Here is a 22,421-nt window from a genome sequence, read left to right on the forward strand (position 1 = left end):
ACATATGCCTGTCCCCTCCTGCTTCCCTGCTTGTTCTCATCAACCAGCTTTAGGTTAGCTCCATAGCATCGATCTGGCTGCAAAGCTATAGCAACAGCAGTTGCATATCCAGAAACATGCAGTGTAGACAAAAACTCTAGGCTACAGTGGTAACTCAGGTTACATACACTTCAGGTTACATACGCTTCAGGTTACAGACTCCGCTAACCCAGAAATAGTACCTCAGGTTAAGAACTTTGCTTCAGGATGAGAACAGAAATCATGCTCTGGCGGCGCAGCAGTAGCAGGAGGCCCCATTAGCTAAAGTGGTGCTTCAGGTTAAGAACAGTTTCAGGTTAAGAACGGACCTCATGAAGGAATTAAGTACTGTACTTATTTATTTATTTTTATAAAAAAATTTATTAAGATTTTTTACAGATACATATTTAACAAACAGAATAGGTTTCATAACATCCTTTCATTCTATTGTGGACTCCCTCACGTCTCCCGCTTCCACTTCATCATTAAAAACGAATTTTTCCAAGCAAATTATCATCTTGTTTATGATCTTAAGTGCAGTATTTAGATTAAACTCAAATAAAAAATTATAATTTAATGGTAGACAGTTATTTCTGCTCTGGCTTCCTTGTTAGGATTCAACCAAATTACAGTACTTTTGTAAATAAATCTTAAATTTCTTCCAGTCTTCTTCAACCCTCTCCTCTCCCAGGTCGCGGATTCTGCCAGTCATCTCAGCTAGTTGCATATAGTCCATCAGCTGCATCTGCCATTCTTCCAGTGTGGGTAGATCTTGAGTTTTCCAGCTCTTAGCAATAAGTATCCTTGCCGCCGTTGTAGCATACATAAAAAATGTTCTGTCCTTCTTTAACACATTCTGGCCGACCATGCCCAGAAGGAAGGCCTCTGGTTTCTTGGTAAAGGTATACTTAAATACCTTTTTTAACTCATTATATATCATTTCCCAGAAGGCCTTCACTTTAGGGCAGGTCCACCAGAGGTGAAAGAATGTTCCTTCATTTTCCTTACATTTCCAACATTTGTTATCAGACGAATGGTGTATTTTAGCCAATTTCACTGGGGTCATGTACCATCTATATATCATTTTCATTACATTTTCCTTCAGAGCATTACATGCTGTGAAGTTCAGCCCGGTGGTCCATAACCTTTCCCAGTCCTCAAACATAATGTTGTGCCCAATATCCTGGGCCCACTTTATCATAGCCGATTTAACCAATTCGTCTTGTGTGTTCCATTTCAGCAGCAAGTTATACATTTTTGAAAGTACCTTGGTCTTAGGTTCTAACAGTTCTGTTTCCAGTTTCGATTTCTCCACCTGGAATCCTAACTTTTTATCAATCTTAAACACTTCTTTAATCTGAGCATAGTGTAACCAGTCTCGCACTTTATCTTTCATTTTCTCTAAACTCTGCAGTTTCCAATTGTCTCCATCCCTTTCTAGTATTTCCCAATATTTTGGCCAATTGGCCTCCATATTGGGTCCTTTTCGGGCCTTAGCCTCCAAAGGTGACAGCCACCTCGGTGTTTTGTTCTCTAATAAGTCTTTGTATCTTGTCCAGACATTAAATATTGCTTTTCTGACAATATGGTTCTTAAAGACCTTGTTAATCTTAACCTTATCATACCATAAGTATGCATGCCATCCAAATGCATTGTTAAAACCTTCCAAATCCAGCACGTCCGTGTCTTCCAGAAGTAGCCAGTCTTGTAGCCAGCAGAAAGCTGCGGCTTCATAGTACAACTTTAAGTCTGGCAGGGCAAAGCCCCCTCTCTCTTTTGCGTCCGTTAATATCTTAAACTTAATTCTGGGCTTTTTGCCCTGCCAGACAAATTTGGAGATATCTTTCTGCCACTTCCGGAAGCACTCCGTTTTATCTACAATCTGCAATGTCTGAAACAAAAACAACATTTTTGGCAATACATTCATCTTAATAGCAGCTATTCGACCTAACAATGAGAGTTTCAATTTTGACCAGCTATCCAAGTCTCTCTTAATTTCAGACCAACATTTTTCATAATTATCTTTGAACAGACTCAGATTCTTTGCTGTTATGTTTACCCCTAGGTATTTAACTTTCTTAACCACAGTTAACTCTGTCTCTCTCTGAAACCGTTCCGACTCAATATCTGTCAAGTTTTTTCCCAACACCTTAGTTTTTTGCTTATTTAGTTTAAATCCCGCCACCCGACCAAAATCTTGGATTAGTTGTAGTACTCTTTTCGTACTAGATTCTGGCTCCTGTAATGTCAGAACTAAGTCATCTGCAAACGCTTTAAGTTTATATTGTTTCGCTCCGACCTGTATCCCTTCCACCAACCTGTCCCCTCTAATCGTGTTCAAGAGCACCTCCAGGACCGAAATAAATAATAACGGGGAAATCGGACAGCCTTGTCGTGTTCCTTTTTCAATTTTAAACTCTTCTGTAACCACATTGTTAACTATCAGTTTAGCCTTTTGTTCTGAATATATTGCATCAATCCCATTCTCAAACCCCCGGCCCACTCCCATTTCTTTTAAATTCCCTTTCATAAACTTCCAGGATATGTTGTCAAAGGCCTTCTCCGCATCTATAAAAATTAAAACAGCTTTAGTATTTATGTCTGTTTGTAAAAGCTCCAATATATCTATAATGTTCCTTGTATTAGCAGACATATGTCTACCTGGGAGAAAGCCTGCCTGGTCTTTATGAATTACTTTGTTTAAAACCCTCTTGAATCTACTTGCCAAGACGTCTGCAAATATTTTGTAATCCACATTTAAAAGGGAGATGGGACGGTAGTTCTTAAGCTGTGTCTTTTCAGTTTCCGATTTTGGTATCAATGTGATGAAAGCTTCTTTCCACGATTCTGGCGCCTTCTTCCCCTCTAAAATTTCATTGCTGACCTCCATCAGTGGTTGTATCAAATAGTCTTTCAATGTCTTATAGTACTTGGAGGTCAGCCCGTCTGGTCCTGGTGATTTGCCCTGTTTCATGTTTTGGATGGCCTGCTCAATCTCTTGTCGTGTTATTTTGCCATTCAGAATTGATCTATTTTCTTCTGACAACTTTGCCAGTCCATTTGTCTTTAAAAATTGTTTAATCGCTGCTTCATCTTGTGGCCCTTGAGTGTATAATTTTTTGAAATATCTCTGGAAACACTTTCTAATCTCTCCGGGGTTCTGGATACATCTTCCTTCAATCTCTAAATTTGTCACTGTATTTAACTTTTGTCTCCTCTTCAACTGCCAAGCTAGCAGTTTTCCACATTTATTAGCCGACTCAAAAGTTTTTTGTTTCATTAGTTTGATTTTCCATTCTATTTCCTGATTTATCAGTTTGGAGTATTGTGCTTGGTAAAGTTTGATTTCTCTCAGAATCGGCTGAGACTTCGGATTAAGTCTTAACTTCTTCTCCAACTCCTTAATTTTTTCCAAAATTTTATCTTTCCTTTCGTTTTGTTTCCTTTTCTTTACCGTGTTCTGTTGTATCAGGAACCCCCTCATCACGGCCTTACTGTACTTAAAGTCTCTGTTACAGGGTTTATACTAGAATCAGTGTGTAGTTCTAAGAGGAACAGAAGTAGAGCAGTGTCCTTGGTCAGGTCTCCTCGCTATGTAACTATTGCCACGGACCTAGTTTGGCGTACTATGCTAAGCAGTTGCTGACCACTGATCTGCTGGAATATACTGACTGACCTTTTTTGGTACAGCAAGATTGGAGAACCTTTGACCGTCTAGTTGTTTCTGAACTACAACTCCCACCGGCCCTGACCATTGGCTGTGCTTGCTGATGCTGATGAGAGCTGTAGTTCAGAAACATCTGGAGGGCCAAAGTTTCCCCACCCCTGTGGCAGAGGATAATTTCGACTGGAATTTTAATGTCTTAATAATTCAAGCAAGTAATAAGTAAGAGTTACATCTGCAAACTGAACAAGGCTATTAGAAAGACAATGATTATTACTAACTGCTGTCTGAGCTTATTTTAGTCATTTTCCCTAACCCCAAATAAACAGCAGATTGGATGCTATGCAAGAGTTATGGACCATAAGTGGAATAATCTGAATGAATCTCATCTTACAATTGGAACCAAGGCTAAGACATCAATGACTAGAATTACTCCCCAAGTTTGACCTTCTTTGTTATTTTAATATCTGGCAAAAGTGTTTTTTTACAAAGTTGTGACCATCAGATGGTTTTGTGAATCATTCTGCACTAAGGAGGGGGGAATAGAATAACTGTGATAATAATATTCTTGGGAAACTACCAGAATGTCTGGGAACAACTAGCCCATGCTGTGACCAATTTGCTCTAGCATTCGTAGGAATGAAATAGGAGTCCTGTGCACCTGTAGTCAGGCAGGTATATAGTGTCATCTCCAACACCCCCCCCTCTCTCCCACAAGCTTAAGAGAGCTAGGATGGAGGATTGAGGGGCCTGACATGACATTCAGATGTTGTGTGTGTTACACCACACAACGTCCTGACACCACACACACAGTGCCAGATGATGACAGGACATCGCAAGATTGGGGGTCTTCAGTGCCTCAGCCCACAGGACCCAGCACCCTTGGTTCCCCTCCTCCCTTCAAAGCTACTTTTGCCAAGGATAAGCTGAGCAGATGCCCGACTGCTGCTGCGCAACACAGTTGAGCCGTCCATGTTCCCAAGACTAACTGTTTTGACCAAATGACTTTGAGCACATTAAAGCCCTTTGATCGTCTCTTCCTAAACCCTCTCCTGGTCTTCAAGCCAGGAAGCAGGAAAGGGTTGTGGGGTTGCATCTTTCACCCTGTCCCTGTTATCACACAGTGCAATCGCAGAGGATGTCATGGGGCTCTGCCAGCTACCTTACCTTCCTCTGTCATCCCAGGATAAACAGGGGGAAAGGTGTGATGGTGGCAAGGTTGACATGGCGCAAAAACACTAGCAGAAGCATTGGATTGGCTCAGCTGGTGCATTTGCACTGACCTCACTGCCCCCTTGCCCCTCCCGTTTCCATCCCGCTATGCCACATTGACTTGGCCAGAGGGAGGTCAGGTAGGCGGAGCAGCTACACCACACTGTCTGGTACTGGGCTCAAGCCAGCTTCTAGTGCAACCGCGGCAAGAGTGAAGGCTTTTCTACTCATTGAAGCTCCCCATGCAGTCTTCCATGGCTCTTAATCCTGTGTGAAACCTCAACAAGTAGAAAAGGTTCCTTGTCTACAAAAGCTACAGCCAAGCATGAACCTGGAACAAGCTGGATTCAAATTTTGAGAAAGAAGGCTCCAAATAAACATTAGGAATAACTTTGTGGCAGCAAGAGCTGTTTGAGAGTGCAGCACACTACCTCGGAAGGTGGTGGACTCTCCTTCACTGGTGGTTTTTAAACAAAGTTTGGATGGCCATCTGTCAGGGATTCCTTAGGTGTGGTTACTCAATCACAGGGGGTTAATCCTTGGGCAGAGTCGGATTCAGGGCAGTGAGGTTGGTTCCCCCATACAGGGTGCCGAGCCGAGTGACGCAAAAATTAGAAGATTCATTTGGGAGTGCCAAATTTGGGGCTCGCGCAGGGCGCCATATTGTGAAAGATTGCCTTGGGGCCCCTTCCAACTCTACAATTTTATGATTTGAAGCTGTGTGATGACAGGGCAGGCCTGAAAGGCTGACATGGCCCCAGAGCCCTTTTCCACTCTCACAGCTGTAACAGCCTGAGGAGGAATTCCTATTGTGCAGGGAGGGGCGCGGAACCTAGAATCCACATGCTTTCACATCAACATCTCTCGGAATAATCAACCGCACCATGCCGCACTTTACATATAACACATTTCACGTTGTCTCTTTCAAAGCTGTCTGCTAATGCTCATTGTTAAATTCTTGTTATACTTTAGTTTTAATTGCCAATGAAATGTTTTTAAATGCCTGTTGGTTTTAACAGCAAACTGCTGCTTCCAAATAAACTGTTACAATCACTAACGGCTGTTGAAACATTTGGTTGCGATGGGTTCTCTCTACGATCAGTCAGGAAAGGCAAACCCCTCAGAGTCCGTACTTAAGGGCTTGTACTGTACTCCGATTCGATGGCTGATAAGATCGCGGGCACAGTGTGCATTTCAAACCAGAGGACTCTGGTAAATGGACTGTGACATTTTCAAACAAATAGAATATCAAATAGCAGGTATAAAGAATCACTGGCTTCTGCAAGAGCAACAAATCTTTTCAAGGTTACCTTTCGGCAAACTGGAGATAAGACTAAATGGTCAGTGACACCAAACTTAAAAGTCTCTCTCTCTCTCTCTCTCTCTCTCTCTCTCTCTCTCTCTCTCAGGGATCCTCTTAATTGCAGGCCTTTAATTGGTTTATTAAGTCAATCCTTCTTATGCAATCCTGGAATTGTATTAGAGATGGGTGGATTTCTCAGCACTTCTCATTTTTCCATTCTTAAGTTCAGTTTCCCACATTTCCACATCGGTTTCCCGGAGGCATCTGGTTGGCCACTGTGAGAATAGGAGGCTGGATTAGACAGGCCATTGGCCTGATCCTGCAGGTTCCTCTTACAATCTTATGTTTTTAATGTTTCGTGAAATGACCCTGACTCCTGCTGCTTCTTGGCCTTAGAGCAAACAAGGTCCTCTCACACAGTGAGTACAGTCGTACCTTGGTTCTTGAATGCCTTGTGACTGGAACGTTTTTGCTCCCAAACTCCACAAACCCAGAAGTGAGTGTTCTGGTTTACGAACATCTGACGTGGCTTGTGATTGAGTGCAGGAAGCTTCTGCAGCCAATCGGAAGCCATGCCTTGGTTTCTGAACATTTTCGGAAGTCGAACGGACTTCCAGAATGGATTCCATTTGAGAACCAAGGTACCACTGTACTCCATGCTTACAAAATGAGAGAAGGAGACACCACCAATATTTAGGGGGAAGGGGAGACCTGGGGACGGGGAGAGCCAGCCAAAACAACCCAGTGAGGGCTGAGCTTGTTCAGTGACCACAGAATGCTGGTTGCTGGGAAAGAAAAGGAGACGGGAGAAGGGATAGAATGGCACATCTTGCAGGGGGTGTGGCTTACTGAGCACTCCACTGCACTGCAACATTTTCTTGCATGCCCCCACTTGTATGAAAGCAAAATTCTTAAAAGCAAGAGTATACTATTAGGGTAGGGAGATGCTGCCAGGACTGTAGCAAGGCATATACAGATTAGAGAAAAAAGTTCAGTAGAGGGGAGGAAATGATGCTAAAGCAGTAGAAGCAAACAGGAACATCTGAGTCAAGGTACATGATATACTAAGAGAAGTAGGGGCTTTGATCATGTTCCTTTCCCATGCTGAATCATCTTTGACTTGGAGACGGGTTCTCAAATTTAAATTACATGGCTGTGGAGTAAACTGTGTAACTGAGCAGCTATTTGATCAGCTCACCACTATCCTTCATTTTTTAAAAAAAATCAGCAGACAAAAAGGTATGGGAAATGGGATGTGGTAAAGGAATATGAAAACTAGTAGAACCCAGATTGTTGGTGTGAAGTGATTCCAGCACATGTCAGCCTTTGACTCACTTGACCTCCTTCCCAATGTTATTTTAAGGTTCCCCCCCTTTTGCTGCTGAATATGCATCGCTGTTACACAACGCTTACTAAGACAGTTATGTAAAATGCGAGAGATAAAAACCTCAATTCAGAGGCCCATCTCTAAAGGTTTTTGAACTTCCTGAAGGTTCTGGGAGCACATCCAAGGTTTTTATTGTTCCCAGAAGGTATGTGGGGTTTTATTTGTCATTTGGAGAATGAGAGTGTGTTGAGGAAGAGAGGCAAGGGGAGAAGAAGGTAGGATTCAAGGGAGACTCAAAACAGATGTAGGGAAGAAAACCCAAAAGGAAGGGAGGAGAGGGGAAATGTTGGAGAAATGCTACCTCTGTTAATAGCTCAATCAAACCTATGCATGTCTACATGGCCATCAATGGCTACTAGCCATGGTGGCTGAGCTCTGCCTCCATGGTCAGAGCAGTAACACTTATGAATACAATTGTTGGAAGCCACGGAAGGAGAGGGTGCCTTCTGTATCAGGCCAATGGCCCATCTAGTCCAACATCCTGTTTTCAAAATGGCCACTCAGATGGCTGTTGGAAACCTGCCAGCAGGACCCAAGCAGAACAGCACTCTCTCCTCTTGCAGTTTCTAGCCCCTACCCTTTATTCCACATTGATGAAGGCTATGAACATAGCAAAAACCTCACTGGATCAGACCAAAGGCTTTTCTAGTCCAGCACAGGCCTGAAAGTGGCCCATCAGATGCCTGTGGGAATCACACAAGCAGGACATAAGACATGGGATCCCAAACAACTGGTATCCAGTGGTGTGCTGCCCCGGATATTGGAGGTAATATTGGGAACCTTAAATAAGACTTGTTGTTGTTGTTGTTTAGTCATTTAGTCGTGTCCGACTCTTCGTGAGCCCATGGACCAGAGCACGCCAGGCACTCCTGTCTTCCACTGCCTCCCTCAGTTTGCTCAAACTCATGCTGGTAGCTTCGAGAACACTGTCCAACCATCTTGTCCTCTGTCATCCCCTTCTCCTTGTGCCCTCCATCTTTCTCAACATCAGGGTCTTTTCCAGGGAGTCTTCTCTTCTCATGAGGTGGCCAAAGTACTGGAGCCTCAGCTTCAGGATCTGTCCTTCCAGTGAGCACTCAGGGCTGATTTTCTTAAGAATGGAGAGGTAGATCTTCTTGCAGTCCATGGGACTCTCAAGAGTCTCCTCCAACACCATAATTCAAAAGCATCAATTCTTCGGCGAAAAGACTATGCTCTGCTAAATGTGTAATATCCTGTATTCACTTGCTCTCCAGTAATGTGTCTGTTCTTTTGTTTAAAAGAGTGGTGGCTAACTCCCAGCTTGGGGGGGGGGCTGGCTTGGCCCCCAAAGACCCTACCACTTTCAGGGGTGACAGAGAAGTCTGACGGAAATGGGAGCAGAAATTGTCAATGCTCTCTTATTCATCCCATGTCTAGAATGGAAATAAATCCACAGAATACAATCAATAGTCACTGTTGTGGTTGCTGAGCCTGCAAATGATACATAATTCAATGCATTTTCCACCCACTTGCATTGTGTTTCCTTCACACTGAAATGAATAGGGTGGAATAAGTTATGCAATTTTGGCCCAGCAGACAGCGCATGCACAAATACAGAGTGGGATAGGAAAGTAATGCTTTCTTACATCCCTACCCACTTTGGGCCATACTTATGTCCTCTATATTGCTACTGGAGGGTGCATGTTTATACCAAAGAAGGTTAACCACTCCTGATTTAAAGGTATATTAGAAATAAGAGGAAAATACTGTCTCTGTGTGTGAGAGAGAGAAAGCCATGTTAGTGTCTTGCAGCAAAACCAACATGCAACTAAAACAACAAAGAGTTTGGTGTCACCTTGAATAATGGCAAATTTACGATGATAGCTTATGCTACCATGAATGTGTTAGTCTCTGTTGTTTTTGTTGCAGCAGGCTCACATGCCTACCCGTCTGGAAATTGTTACGCAACTGTAAGACATTTATAATGTGACTCAGGCATTCTTTCCCCAGGGCTCTAAATTGACTGGGCTCTAAATGGACCACAAAAAGAGAACGTTCACTGCTACCCAGGTTTGTCTTCCCAATATGTGGAGAATAATGAAGCCAGTGACAGGACTATACTTGACCCAACTCCCCGCATTGTGTGATGGTAACTGCATTTGAGGAGAACACCCTAAAAGGCAATGGAAGCTGGTCCATTAGTTCAAATGGGGGCACTGCCCCACCATCCTCAGTCTGCCCTCACCCAGCTCCCATCCATCTGCCTACTTACTTACATCAGTGTCAGGATGCTGTCAGCGGCTCCCAGCTGGCTGCCCAGGAAAGTGTAAAGACAAGGGAAACTTTCTTACAGTCCTATTTTATTTCAGACTTTACAGAGAGAGGCTATAGAACCCAGCCTCTTGGATAATGGCATTGTCCCGAGTAAATCTCCACCCCACCCCGTCTCTCCCACTTCCTCATTCGTCATCATCTCCTCTACGGGTGCCTCTAAGTGCTGTCTGTCTCCAAGCTCTTTGCTCTCCTACTTTAAAGGCCCGCTGGGTTCTGGGAGATGGTCAGTCTGGAATGCTTTCTAATGCTCTCTAATGGAATGCTCTCCCATTATTTCCCAATTTCCCCCCTCATCCGCCTCTGAGCTGTGACCTCCCGCATACCCCTGTTGTAAATCAATACTGTCTCCCTCTTCCTCCTCGCTGGAAGGGTCAGGATGGTGAGGTGGTCTCCACCGTTCCTCCTCTGCCCAGTCCCTGACAGGTGCCAGCTTCCCCCTCTTTAATCCTGATACTGCCCTTATAGAACTCACCAGGGAGGGAAATGGGGATCAGGATAGAATCAGTGACTCTGTCTTTCTAGCATGGGCTCTGCCTACTTTTTGGGCTCCCTGCATTCCACCTCACCAGTCTCAATAGACACCAGCTGATAGGACATGATAACTGTAGTTCAAAACATAGCTCTATAGCTGCAGTGTGCAAAATGGCAGGTTGCTGTGTGATGTACCCTGCTTTGGTGCCCCTGCACAAGCTGTTTTAGGCCAGACTGTAGATTGTACCATGAGAATTGTATCCTAATCCTGTCTTCCCACAAAAAAAAAATAACCCATGGCAGTAGCTGTTCACTGGGCCTGAACTTCACTCACTCAACCCCTTAGGACAGGAATGGGGAACTTGTGATCCTCTGGATGTTGTTGGACTCCAGTTCCCATCAGCTCCGGCCAACATAGCCAGTGGTCAGGAATGATGGGGGGCTGTAGTCCAGCAACCCATAGCTTGGGTCTTATGTGTCTTCAAAAGGCCAGGTTACAATTCACCGATCTGTTGCTGGCTAGCATTTACAACCATCTCTTGCCATTTCTATATGTGGCAATATAGTTGTGCGTGAGTGTGTGTGTGTGTGTGTGTGTGTGTGTGAGAGAGAGAGAGAGAGAGAGAGAGAGAGAGAGAGAGAGAGAGAGAGAGAGAGAGAGCACTCCTCAGTTTGAGCCACATTCAGTCTCCTGGGTCAGTGTTTCAAATGTCAGGTGAAAAGCTCATTTAGTCTGAAAAAGGAAACAGTGAGAGAAATACTGTGAGGTAATAAGTCATAAATTTCCATTTCAGGATGTTTGCAGTAACAATGCATCATGTCTGGCTCTGTTCAAAGTTCCACAGTTGCACATTGGAACAGATGTGAACAGAACCTATATACCTTCAATTTATGACTTATTTTAGGTAAGTAGGCTGAAAAATAATTCTTCCTTTTTTAAAACTTGGGGTAGGGGTGGGGAGCTAGGTTGGGTTCCTGTTCCCATCTTGCTAATAATATTGAATATATGCCCTAGTCAAACTGAAATTAAGACATATAGCAAGAAGAAATGGACCCTCATTCCCCCGCTGAGTATTATCCAAAGAGAAACCAGCAGTTTATAATAAAGCAAGCAAAAGAGAAGGTTATAGACCCTCTCAAATGTGTTATTTTGGGGGAGCCACAATCCTGCTCAGTAAATTATCCACAGCTATGGATTATTTGCAGTTTGATGTTTCTTTTCTTCATTTAATTTATAGTCTACACGTTCCCAAGGGTCCAGGGCATGTGTTGTATGGCAGGGATGCTGCACCCATCACTCTTCTGCCATTGTAATGGTGCCTCAAGCGGTCCAATTGTTTCCATGGAAACAAGGGGTGGAACTTTGGCAAGGTTGAAAGCAGCTTTGGGGAAGGGGAAGCTGGGAACACTTCAGAGAGGACACTTGCTGCATGACTTAAAGGAAGTGATGTAACCTGTGAAGTTCCACCATAAAGTGGAAGAGGCCCAGAATATCAGGAGCAGGCTTGGAGATAGCTGCTTTGCTAAGTAGCTAGAGCAGAGCAAAGAAGAGACTCGAGCCAGGCTGAGAGACACTTCATTGGCCTTTAGTGCTTGTGGTCCAGTTACATACAAGACGAAAAGAAGCTGCTGGTTGTTGTACATCTTTCTTACTCTGTGCCCCAAGCCAGGGGTAGTCAACAACACGATGCTCGCCAGATGTTGCTAGACTCCAACTCTCACCAGAAATCATGTCTCATACTGACTAAGAAAGCCTGAATGAAAATGTCACATTTACTCCTTCCTTATCAATGAACCTATATTCTGTCAAACAGTAGGAAAATAACTCAGATAAAGCTCGTGTATATTAACTGACCCCTTCAGCTGAGAGCTGTAACTACATGCAAAGACTAAATAAAGTTCAAGTGAAGAAATGACCCAGCTCTAGCTTTGCAATATATAAATGCTCTTTCCATATCCTAAACACTAAAGAACACCTGTGGGGAAACTACAACAAAGAGAACTAGTCATAAGACCTTTGGGTGTTATTGTATGTAGCTGTGAAATCCATTGAGCCTCTGGGAACTACCCGTCATGTGTTCAGAGGGCTCCAGATTACAGTAGCAACATCTTTCAGAACCAATGATGTGGCGTGCCCCCTGGCATATGCTCACTTCTTTGCCCTTGCCAATATTTATATTGTAACAGCAAAGAGGAATGTGGAAATTACCTAGAAGTTGCAGCTCTGAAGAGGCCAGGTGCAGGTGGGAGGACTCCTGGTGAGTGTCGAGGCCATAATACTTCGGAACACCAGTTGCTGGAAACTACAGAAGGGGAGAGTGTTCTTGCGCATGGATCCTGCATGCAGGTTTCCCAAAGGCATCTGGTTGGCCACTGTGAGAACACGGTGCTGAACTAGGTGGGGCACTGGCCTGATCCAGTGGGCTCTTCCTATGTACTGAAATATGAGGGAGTGATATTACTATCTGTTCTGCTGCTACAGTCAAGCAGAGAACTCTGAGCCATTTGGCAGCTGGTTCATAGGCTGGTACAATATAAGTTTCCTCAAATTCTACATTATCGTTTTAAATATGACTTTGTGAAGAGAACAGAAACTGGAATGGATAAATAATAAAATAAATTACGGTGCATATGCAAGGAATAAAGTAGCAGTGGAAGCAGAATTGCTAACAGTGGCTATAATTGATTTATGCTCCCGGTCATGCAGATATAATGAAATGTCTACATATTACAGTAATGTCACTCCCTTTAATAGTGAACTTGGCTGGTGAGTGCCGACAGGATTGTAGCCAAAATGGGGCCACTGAGAATCAAGAGGGAGTCATCAACATGCTTGAGGGAGCCTTGAGGTTTGCAGATACCAAAAAATATCTTTAGGAAAATATAACTAAGGGGTCAACCTTCCCCCCAAACTGAGAACTGAGCCGTCTCAGTAAATACCAAATGTTGACTGTTGGTTAGAAAAGGAAGATGGAAAATGGGGGTATGTGGGGAGTGAAATGATTTGCTTGCGCTCCTGACAGCTTGTGGTATCCCAGAGGAAGGCACAGTTGGCTTGAAGGAGCATTCCCTCGTGAAGGCGAGGATACACTGCAACACTTTGCTGCAGGTCCCACTTGTACTTGTTTAACTTTAAAAAATATGAGAATTCCTAATGGAATTAATGCATTTTTATTTATGCTTAGTCTAATTCTACACACATGTCTGCATGTAATCCTAGCTCACAGGGGTTTTTGGAAAGAGAAAAGTATGCACATCTTTTTACAAATTTAGCCCAGCAAATAGCTGCTAACAGGCAGATCACAGAACGTTGCTTTACAACATTTAGCTATTATGAAATTACTTGAGAACGGAGAGTAACAATGAAGGTTTTTGATTGGTCACTGGCTATGTCATGAACGCGTCAACATTTCCTCATAAAAAACACAGGTATGACCTTTTTACCTTGAAGTTTCCATGTCATAATAGCTATGAGGCACTCCTGGTTAATAGATTTCTGAGGGATTATTGCACACTTTCTGAGGAGCTGAAGTCGCTTGGCTTTTGGCTCCTGCCTCATGCTGCACCTGAGATGTGTGATAATCTCTCAGAAATGTGCTGCTTGTCAAGTCTTATGGCTTAATTATAAACATTAACGAAAGTCAGCTACAGCTTAAGAGGCTTGCCCATCTGTTTCTGCACTTGATGGATGGTTGTGGTAAGTCAAGAAAGCCTATCCGGACACATGGTTGTTTTTACAAGTCCTATTGGTTTTATCTTTGCTATTTATTTATTGAAAAGCGTTTCTATAAACCATAACGTCATACGTGGCTCCTTGGTGAGTGTGGCTCCTTGTGGCGCCAGGCAGCTGCGGGGGGGGGGGTGTGGCTTGCTTCCTTTGTTTTAGAAGCGGCTTGAAATGGAGCAAGCCACTTTGAAGGCGCACTCCCAGTGCCAATCAGCTGACTGGCAAAAGGGGCTTGCTCCATTTTCATGAATCAGTTTGCATTCAAAGCTCCGTTTTCAGACGTGGTTCATGCAAACGAAGCAAGCCTCTTCAAAGGGGTGCCTTCGAAGGGGCCTGCTCTGTTTTAGAGCGTTTCCTAAAATGGAGCTCTGTTTTAGGAAGTGGTTTGAAACAGAGCCTTGAAAGCACACTCCTGGTGCCGATCAGCTGATTTGCATTGGGAGCCCACCTTCAGCTTCAGAGGAGGCCACTGTAACAACCCACCAGCTGTTCAAAAGTCATAGCATCCCCAGGTGTCCATTACCTGGTGTCAGGAGAATGGCACATGGCTGGTCCCGCTTACCGGTACCTATCAAGTCGGACTGTGAAGGATGGGCTAAGTAATGATGCAGCTCATTGGCCGGACCCAGTTCTTCATCCCTACACAAAAGGAAAAGGGGTTGAGAAGCAGGATGCGGAAAGGAATCTCAGACATCATATCTTATTTCCCCTACGTGTTGTGATGTATCGTCACTGGAGCTGAACAAAACCTGTCTCCAAAAATTTCCCACACCATTTGTGGATGGTCAAATGCATGCGTCAAGTGGGGGCAGGGGGAGAGAATTTGTCAAATATGGCAGAGAATCCAACAGTTTTTTTCTCAGAAGATTCTCTCCTGAGATATTTTGTGTCACTTAATTTGTGATCAAACTCATACCTTTAGCTCAGTGTTTCCCAACCACTGTTCCGCGGCACACTAGTGTGCCGCGAGATGTTGCCTGGTGTGCCGCGGGAAAAATTTAAAAATTGAAAGATTTTTTTTTAAAAGTCAAATTTTCGATTGGGGCGCCGTCACTAGATGACCCCTGGGGTTCCCTCCCTCCCTCCCGCTCTGCGCCTCCCTCCTCCTCCTCCTCCTCCGGGGAGGCCCTTCCTGGCTCTCGGCCAAGGCTTGGCGGCTGCCACTCACTCACTCGCTCGCCCACCCGTCCCTCCATCCCTGCACCCGGCCTCTCCTCCTCTGTCCCCGGCGCGGGGGCTGCCGGGATCCGTAGTCCCCTCACCCTTGGGCTCCGCGCCCGCGCGGGGTGCGCGAACTACGTTTCCCAGCGTGGCCTGGCGGGCCGGGCGTTTTATTTGAAGCGCTCTTCTCCCGGCCATGGAATGAGCGCAGCGGCGGCAGCCGGGCGGGCAGGGGCTCTTCCGCGCAGACCCCGCACAGTCTGCCTGCGCCCTCCGGAGATCGGGCGGCAGAATGGAGCCCGGGGATCCCCGCGGAGGCGGAGCGGCGGAGGCGGAGGCTGCCCCCCAGGTAGGGCTGCGTCGGGTTTTTTTTATTTTTGCAATGCTGCATCCGCGCCGGAGGGGACGCATCGGACCGCGGGGAGACCCCTTGGCGGGCGTGCAAGGCAATGCATGCGTGCAGGCGTTGCATGGAGTGCAGTGCAATGCAATGGCAACGCGGCGCCCTGCATGCATGCATGCAACTTCCACCGGCGCTCCGGACTTGGCAGGTGAGGGGGGTGCCCAGTGGGCGGCAGAGAGAGCCGGGAGGGTGAAGGGGAGCCGCGGGGGGAGCACCGGTGCTTCCCGAGCCGAGCCCGGGGGGAAACTTCGGCGTCGTTGCGCCGGGTGTTGGAAGCGGAGGCTGGCGGGGGCCCCTCACCTGCAAAACCTGGTCACCTCTCATATATTTCGTGCATTGCATTCATCGCCCGCTTTCTCCTCCAAGGAGCTCCCGGGGGTGCGCGTGGTTCTCCCCGTGTTATCCTCGCAACAACAGCCCTGCGAGGTGGGTCAGGCGAGTGACCCAAGGGAGCACCCAGGGATTGTCCTGGCCAGGTGGGGTGATTTGAACCCTGCTCTCTGCCCGGTCTTCGTCCTCATTTAGCCCCCACATGTGCATGACTGTGCATGACTGAGGTTTTCCCCCCTCGTCTTGGCTATGGTGTGAGTCTGTGCTGTTAATTAATGGGGTTCTGCCTTCGGAGAAGATGAGCCAGCCCTCAAGGAGGTGATTATGTAATTTGCTAGCAATTCATGTCCCTCCCGGCGTGACGCTGCGCGCTGACGTCACGGGGCTGTAATGGTGGTGTGCCTCGAGATTTTTTTCATGAAACAAGTGTGCCTTTGCCCAAAAAAGGTTGGGAAACACTGCTTTAGCTCATATTGGTGGGTGAAGGAAACCATGGGCTAAGAGAGCAGTGGAAGGAGTAGGGGCTAAGCCTATGGCTTTCTTGAACAATATTGAAATCCTAATTTACCATATCAAAACTTGATTTACAGTTGAGTACAAAATTCATAGGTTTCAAAATGGGCGGGGGGGTTCTCTGAATATTCTCATGCAGAAGACTGAAATTCCCCCAACAATTCAAGGTAAAGGTAAAGGTAAAGGGACCCCTGACCATTAGGTCCAGTCACGGACGACTCTGGGGTTGTAGCATTTATCTCGCTTTACTAGCCGAGGGAGCTTCTGGGTCATGTGGCCAGCATGACTAAGCCGCTTCTGGAGAACCAGAGCAGTGCACGGAAACGCTGTTTACCTTCCTGCCAGAGCAGTATCTATTTATCTACTTGCACTTTGAACTGCTTTTGAACTGCTAGGTGGGCAGGAGCAGGGACCAAGAAGTGGGAGCTCACCCCGTCATGGGGACTCAAACTGCCGACCTTCTGATCGGCAAGCCCCTGAACGCATAATTCCTCAGCCCTAGCCCCCCCCCTTCAACCAAACTGCAGTAGGGACTTTATTATGCAATCTGGGGGGTCACGGGTGCATTTGGGATATTTGTATTCAGAACAGTGAACAACAGTTTCCTACCCTCCATAAAATTCTTTCTCTTTGCTATAACGATCTGAGATTGAGTCCAAAATCTGAGAACTCTTTTGCTATATATGGTGAATATTTGCTGGAGTGGGAAAGGACCACAGACCCATCTCCCTGACCCTATCCCCACTTTCAGAACATGTTAAACTGTGAGTGCAGATGTTGCCGGACTCCAACTCCCATCATCCCCTGGCTATAAACCATGATGGCTATGCCTATGGGCAATGAGAGTAGGAGTGCAACAGCATGCAGAAGACTACTAATTGGCCTGTGTTCAGGCCTTGAGCAAGTCACTTCCCTCCCTCATTGAACCTACTCACAGCCTTGATGAACTGGTGCTTAACTACCCTCAACATTGGCTGTGGGGGCTTCTGAGCATGCTCAGTTCTCAGGGGGCTTAAGTAAATAAGAGCCAACAGAATGAAACAAAAGACATATCAAGCAACCTGTCTTCCCCACAATGGCCAGCCAGATGTGTATTGGAAGCCCACAAACAGGACATGAGGGCAAAAGACCTTTGCTATTTACTAATTACTCTTCTAGCTTGCCCTATGAAGCACTTAATCCAAAGAAAACCAGTGTAAACAAGCAAAATGCATCCAAGTGTGTTTCTGGGCTGGATTGTAAACAGAGATAAAACTGAATCTGCAAGCCTTTGTGCTCCTGCAAAAGAGGAATGTGGGTTATGAATGTTTGCAGAAGGAAATGAAGAGTGAACTTCATTTTAAATTATGAGAAAGGATCCCACTTGGGGGGACTTGGGGGGGACTTCCATTTGTTTTCTTCAGAGTGCAACAAAACAAACAGTTCTGTGTAAGAGTGGAGACCAAACTGAGCATCAGTGGGCAGGAAAGTCGCTGAAGAATAGTGATATCCAAGGTTTTATCTGTGCCACGTAGCAGATTTCATATTGCCAAAATAGAGAGGTATTCATTATTAAAGGAATGGTGTCATTCCTATAATCAAAATATGGGCCTCTCTTTTCACTGCCTTCTTTTACGGGGTTTGCTGTGGGTATCTGACCTCACGGGCACACAAAGAATATTTCCCTTCTTTGATCTTTATCTTTCAACTTGAGCTATGAGTCATACTTGGAGCGACTGGTATACTGCAGATTAAATGCCATAGCCCATTCCTCTCCACTATTTAAAAGTATCTGCTTGGGTGCCGGATATTATGTACTATGATTTATAATCCCTCCATCCCCCAATTGTGAGTGTGTATGAGATATCTGAACTTTATGTTTCCAAATTTTCTAATTGGATTCCTTCCCCCTGCAGTAAAAAAAAAAAAAGCATATGTATTTCACTGAATTCTCCTTGTTGATTATCACTTTAAATGTTGTAATACTTGAAAATGTAAAGCAGGGTCTCTAGCAATCTCCATCTGAGGATTATCGACTGCTAACATGAGTGGAAGGAAGTCTTGTGTGAGGGAATTTCTGATGCCTTCCTTCCCCCCCCCCTTTCTGGGGCTCAAAATATCGACTGAACAAGTGCCGTATCGGTCCGAATATAAGCCGCACTCGAATATAAGCCGCACCTTTAAAATTGGAGGGGAGAAAAGAAAAAAGAAAAAATACCCAAATATAAGCCGTTCCATTCCTCGCTGCTCCTGGCTGCATACTGGGCGGGGGGAGCCACACTGCATTGCCGCCGGCCATTCCCTTTCCTGCTCTCTCCCTTCCTGCCCTTGGGAGAGAGGATGGGGAACTACGCTTGGGATGAGCACCGCTTTGCCGTGCTCCTGGCGCTGTTTGCCCCGCGTTTCTGGCTGCATACCATAAGGTCGTGAATATAAGCCACACTTTAACTTTTCACGGTTAGAATTTGGGGGAAAAGTGAGGCCTTTTCAGGCCAATATGGTATTCCTCAAACAGTGGCCCACAACTCACCAGTGGGCCTCAGTGCCCTGCCCGCTACAGTACCTGTGCCATAACCTTTCGGTTGGGCCAGTGCCGACGCCAGCACCTCCATGCATGCTGACTAAAACTGCCCAGGAGACAGAGAATTTGTGGGAGTAGATGAGGAAAGGTCACAGGAGGCACTAAAGATAATTGGAAAGTACGATAATCTTTATTGCCATTGTCCCATACAGAACAACGAAATTGAAAAGATAAAAAGCTAATATTTATTGATAATAATTAATAATGCATAAATAAATAACTGGGAATAGAAAGTGCAAAGATAAGAGGGAGGATCTGTCAGAGGAGTAAGAAGTGAATTTCAAAAGACCAGCAATGAAGGACTGTAGGGTCTGGTGGGAAGGCAGAATTAGCTGCAAGCTGAGCGTGAAAGAAGAATGGAATAAAAATATAGAGCTGTGCGAAAATTATTTGAGAGACACGGGGAAGGGAAACATATAAAAGAAAATGTAATCACCACTAAAAACTGAGCCACAATATCTCCAGAGCAAATGTCTTGACTTAGCTTGTGGGATGATGAGTGATGGAGCTCCTTGCCACGGGGGAAACACTGTGAGGAAGAATTTAGCAATTTCTGAAAATGGATTAGATATCAGCAGAAGGTGACATCAGTAATTGCCAGCTGATTATACCAAACTTTGCCTCCATCCGCCACCTTTTCCATAACTGGTGCTGCCCCTGCACTGCCATTTTGGGACTGGTGAGCCTCCACAGAATTTTCAGTCATCTCAAGTGAGTCCTGAGGGTAGAAAGACTGAGAGGCCCTGAGCTGAAGAGTGAGGTGGTACCCAGAGGTTGCTGCTGGAGGAAATACAAACACTTTCCAAGAAATACTTTGCCCTGTAGAATTCATATGAGAATTATGTCAGCATAACCCTTTCCTTTCTTTTCTTTAGCAAATGACGGACTGTTGGAAGAGTGGGGTGGAATGTAGGAAACCCGATAGATAACTTCCCCTCTTCATTTTCCCCCCAGATTCCACTCCAGGAGGCTCTCAAGCCAGCATCTTTTTCAAGGCTGTGTCTCATTTTCTCTACATGCAGTTTATAAGAATGAGTAGCCACAGAAGGATAATTTTTATTCATCACCTCATGGTAAGATTTCCGTGCAAAACAAAAACAAAAACCCAAAACAAATATGCAAACTTGCCGTAATATGTCATCCTAACATATGATGTAAGAGGAATTCGTTACTATGGTTGTTCAGCTGCCTGAAAAAATATCGCACCCTTTCCAGAGATTTGGATAAATGCTCAATAGCCATTTTGTTACCGCATGTAGCTGTGTTATTGTGGCAGGTGTGTGTGTTTTGCACTGGCTTATCCGGTCATGAAAAATACATCTCTTATTACCTCACAGTATTTCTCTCACTGTTTCCTCTTTCAGACTAAATGAGCTTTTCACCTGACATTTGAAACACTGACCCAGGAGACTGAATGTGGCTCAAATTGAGGAGTTTGTGCGCTCTCTCTCTCTCTCTCTCTCACACACACACACACACACACACACATACACACACACTGTGAATCATTAAAAATTGCATTCTTCTAAGATAGTCCTCTATTTTGAAATCCAGTTTTTGGCACCTCTTTGTTTTTATACCAGCTGTGGTGTTTCATCTCCAGAGGCACACAGATGACATCTGAACATCCAGCACTATTGTGCTTAGAGACTCCACAAACAACCCCACCAAATCCTGTATGATAAATTTCCCCCTGATTAGTTAAACAGATACTGCAATGCGCCAACAGAAGGAGGCGTTGTTGACACAGCATCTCCTGAGACTCTGGCTATATTTTCTTTGAGTTCTTCAGCATTCAGCCCTTGGAGTAGCGAGAAGACTGGGTGGCGGGGGGAGGAATCAGTTCGCATTATTCATTCCTAGTGATTTCTTTCTTTCTTGATTTCTTCCTTTCTTTTGGTTTTCATTATAGTGCCAGATAAAATCCTGTCATGTGGAACTGAGGCCGAGAGCAGGCCTTTGAAGAGCAGAATATGAAAATATTGTTTGATCCAATCACAATATGCTTTTTAAGAGTCTAATCCATAAAGTCAGTTCTCTGTATTAAGGATGAAAGAAACAAACAGTGGTATGCAGTGTTTTGTGAGTGTGTGTTTTGAAAGGTATTTTTAGCTCTTGGTTTCTCCATCACCACCTCACCAAGGATACGGAAGAGTACCTAATTGTACCTAGTACCTAGTCATTGTGTGGAAGAGGAATGGTAAGATGGACAGGGAAAGAGGGAAAGGAGGAGGGCTGAAAGAGAAAAAAATGGGTGGCCCTGCTTCCTGCTAGCATGCAGCCTCTGAAAGGTCACCCCAACAAGGGACACAGCCCTCAAAAGAAAAGAGACTCCACAGCCCTGTAGCGTTCGAGGCAGAGGTCCTTCCAAGGGCTGCTTAATTGCTGGACATTCAGCCTGGGGCTATATGTACACTATCTCCAAGTCCCTTACACTCAGTCCTTTGAATTACTCAAAAATAAGTCCCACTGACTCCAATGAGGCTTGCTCATCGAGTCTCAGGTAAGTATTATAAGACTACAGCCTGAGTCCTTAGAGGGAGACACTTGAAGGCTGCAGCCAAAGTTAAATTTCTGAATTACTCTGAAGCATGACATCCAGGCCTACACGGTGATTTATTTGAAGGTACTAATTTGGTCTTTGCACATATTGGTAGATTGCGGTCACTTTAGTTTTCTTGTTGTTGTTGTATAAGCTACTAGATACTATGACAACATACATGGGAACATCCTGGTTCTTGGTCAAGGCTGTTGGATCAGCTTTCTCAGCGTAAAGGGATAATTGTGAGTCTCTCCTTCCTCTCTGTCCACACTGTATCTCCACAATACACATGACACACCCATTCCGACGGTGGTTTGATGAGCGGTTTCCAAAAGGGAACCAATGAAGCATGGGTGTAGTTAATCGCTGTGGCTTTCCCATCTATGTATATGCAATACAGACCTTTTGGATCCATTTCCAGCAGAGAATGGACATACGGCCAATTGACGGCAATTTACAAAGGGGTGTCAGTGAATGACATACTAAATTACCTTGTAGGGTAATGTTTTTTCCATGCTGTGTAGGAACTCTTTTTTGTTTGTTTTGTTTGTTTCCTAGCTAGCTAACCAACCGACCGACCAGAACTAAACAGCTCAAAAGACACAGACCCCTGCCATGTCATTTAAAGTTTTGATTACCATGCAATAATAAATAAGAAACACAGTGTTTCATCCCTCCAGTTACTCGAATTAAAGAATGCAACAGCCCTGCTGCTACAAAGGCACACCTAGTTCGGCATTCTGTCGTCACACTGGCTCACTAGATGCCCACGGGAAACTCACAGGCAGGATATAAGCACAATAGCAAATAAGTGCAATAGTTTCTGATACTGGTG

General features: G+C 45.0%; 1 long non-coding RNA gene across 1 annotated transcript; it reads left to right on the plus strand.

Moving 5' to 3' along the window:
* Positions 1–13,880: 13,880 nt before the first annotated feature.
* On the plus strand, positions 13,881–21,096 carry LOC309366407. Its single transcript, XR_014166697.1, has 3 exons — positions 13,881–14,047; positions 19,999–20,117; positions 20,957–21,096. It is a non-coding gene; the product is annotated as an uncharacterized lncRNA (long non-coding RNA).
* Positions 21,097–22,421: the final 1,325 nt, after the last annotated feature.

This window comes from Podarcis melisellensis, assembly GCF_964234715.1.
Source record: "Podarcis melisellensis genome assembly, chromosome: 3".
Taxonomy (NCBI): Eukaryota; Metazoa; Chordata; class Lepidosauria; order Squamata; family Lacertidae; genus Podarcis; species Podarcis melisellensis.